The sequence below is a fragment of the Phocoena phocoena genome, chromosome 1 (assembly GCF_963924675.1).
Source record: "Phocoena phocoena chromosome 1, mPhoPho1.1, whole genome shotgun sequence".
Classification (NCBI taxonomy): Eukaryota; Metazoa; Chordata; class Mammalia; order Artiodactyla; family Phocoenidae; genus Phocoena; species Phocoena phocoena.
Genome location: NC_089219.1, coordinates 124,593,063 through 124,595,622, shown reverse-complemented (window position 1 = coordinate 124,595,622; position 2,560 = coordinate 124,593,063). Strand labels below are relative to the sequence as shown.

General features: G+C 42.3%; 1 pseudogene; it reads left to right on the top strand.

The window, feature by feature from the left end:
- Nucleotides 1–416: 416 nt before the first annotated feature.
- LOC136135365 (heterogeneous nuclear ribonucleoprotein A3-like) lies at nt 417–1,394 on the top strand (annotated as a pseudogene).
- Nucleotides 1,395–2,560: the final 1,166 nt, after the last annotated feature.

Sequence of the window (2,560 nt, the reverse complement as noted above, 5' to 3'; positions counted from 1 at the left end):
TTCCTGCCCTCAGAATAGAAAAGCAATTCAATAAGGTGGCTTGTGGTGACCTACTCTGGCTGTCGAGAGTTGGTATCGCCATACTGATAGTTATTTTTAATATCTGGTTATTCAAACCATCTGAATGGCACATTTGCCCACAAGAGCCGCCTTGCTCCTCTGTTGGGAAAGAGAGCGTGGAACTGGAAGGAAAAGGGAGGAGGTGCCTGGCAGAAAATGGTGCAAATGGCACATTTTTAGGCCTTACAGACCTTTCTAAGGCGACGAGAATTTAATTCTGTGTCCTTTCTTTTCTTCACAACACCCAGTTGAAAATATGAATTAAAAAAAAAAAAGTTTGCTGCTTTAAAATACTTCTTGATCTGCTGCTCTTGCTAAAGTACTTAGAATTATACATATCTTTGCACCATGGCCACGATCCAAAGGAACCAGCGCAACTGAGAAAACTCTTCATTGGTGGTCCGAGTGCTGAACATTTTGAGAAGTGGGGCACACTCACAGACTGTGTGGTGATGAGAGACCCCCAAACGAAACATCCCAGGGCCTTTGGTTTTGTGACCTACTCTTGTAGTCGCACGAGTGGATGTGGCAATGTGTGCTGGACCACACAAGGCTGATGTGTGTGTGGTGAAGCCAAAGAGAGCTCTTTCTAGAGAGGCTTCTGTAGAGTCCATCTAACAGTGAAGAAAATTGTTCTTGGTGGTATTAAAGAAGATACAGAAGAATTTAATTCGAAAGACTACTTTGAAAAGTATAGCAAGATTGAAATCATAGACGTTATGGAAGACAGGCAGAGTGGAAAAAAAGAGAAAATCTGCTTTTGTGATTTTTGGTGATCATGATACAGTTGCTAGAACTGTTGTTCAGAAACACCACACTCTCAAGGGGCATAACTGTGAAGTGAAGAAGACCTTTTCTAAGCAAGAAATGTGGTCTGTGGGATTGCAAAGAGGTGGAGGTGGATGTGGCAACTTTATGGGTCATGGAGGACACGTTGGCTGAAGAGGAGCCTGTGGTTGTGGAGGTAGGTGGTGGCAGCAGGATGACGGTGGATATCATGGATCTGGAGGTGATGGTGGCAACTATTGTGATGGTCCTGGTTATAGCCTTAGAGGCGGCTAACGTGGTGGTGGACCAGGGTATGCAAACCAAGGTGGTAGAAGTGCTAGCGGTGGCAGAGGATATCATGATTATAATGAAGGAGGACATTTTGGTTGTGGTAACTATGGTAGTGGAGGATACTATAATGATTTTGGAAATTATAGTAAACAACAGTAATCAAATTATGGGCCCATGAAGGGGGGCAGTTTTGGTGGAAGAAGCTTGAGCAGTCCCTGTGTTGGTGGTTATGGATCTGGTAGTGGAGGGGTGGACATGGAATCAGAAGGTTCTAAAAACTCAGCAGAAAAGGGTTGAAGTTCTTAGCAGGACAGGGTGAGGAGTCGTCAGGAAAGCTGCAGGTTGCTGTGAGGCAGTCGTCCCAAGTGCATTAGAGGAACTGTAAAAATGTGCTACAGAAGGAACAAGCATCCGTAGTCAGAAAAGTTATTGCAGCTTAAACAGGAGAACTTCTCGTTCAGGACTGTCATAGCCACAATTTGCAAAAAGTGTAGCTATTGATTACTGCAATGTAGTGTCAATTAGATGTACATTCCTAAGGTCTTTCATGTCTTGTAGATTTGTCTTTTTCATTTCCTTACATCAGGTATATTGTCTTATAAATTGTGATAGTGGTACCAGGAATAAAAATTAAGGAATTTTTAACTTAGACAAAAATAAAACAAGTCATCTGGTAAACCACTTGACTTATCAATGAGTAAATATTTACCAAGCACTTCTCTTGTGCCCCAAGGAAAACAAACAACTCTGCAGATGGTTGGCCCAACCAGTGCACTGATGAGGCCAGTGTCCTGGAGATGGATGTTGAGTGATTGAGAGCCCACAGGTAAAAGAAAGCTTCCCTAGTTCTGTAGGTCATGTTCTCAGGTTTTATGAAAAAGTCTTAATTTCCCTACAGGCTTGCTTCTTTATGGTCTGGTCTAATTTTCATCGTTTTGTGAGCCTGTGCTAATTTCCATGCTGAGTTTAGTAGCAAAGGAGGCGTATATCAGGAGATACCAACCAAGACTATTTTGAACTAGGCTAGAGAGCTTCAGAAATTCCCCCCTTTGATTTCTTCAGATTAGAGAGAAATCTTTGTCTTTTCTCCCACTTCACTATCAATGCTTCAAAACCCAGACCTATATAAAATACACAAATGCTTTCTGGACAAAATGAATCTTGTCTGTTTTCTTTGGATTTCGGTGGGAACAATAAAGATTGAGCTACAAAAGGGTGGCAAAGAGGCTTATTATTTTTCTTTCTATTAAGTGTAGAGGCTTCAAAAGAACAGCTCAGAAAGTCAAATAATTGTATCCACCGCAGCTCACCCATCCATCTCCCTGCTGACCTGGCCTGTGAAATCCCCTTTAAAAACTTGGCCAGCTCTCACCTGCCCATTGCAAATGCTGTATTGTTAAATGTTCCCATCCATAATTCCACAAGGGAGGCCGCTATAAAG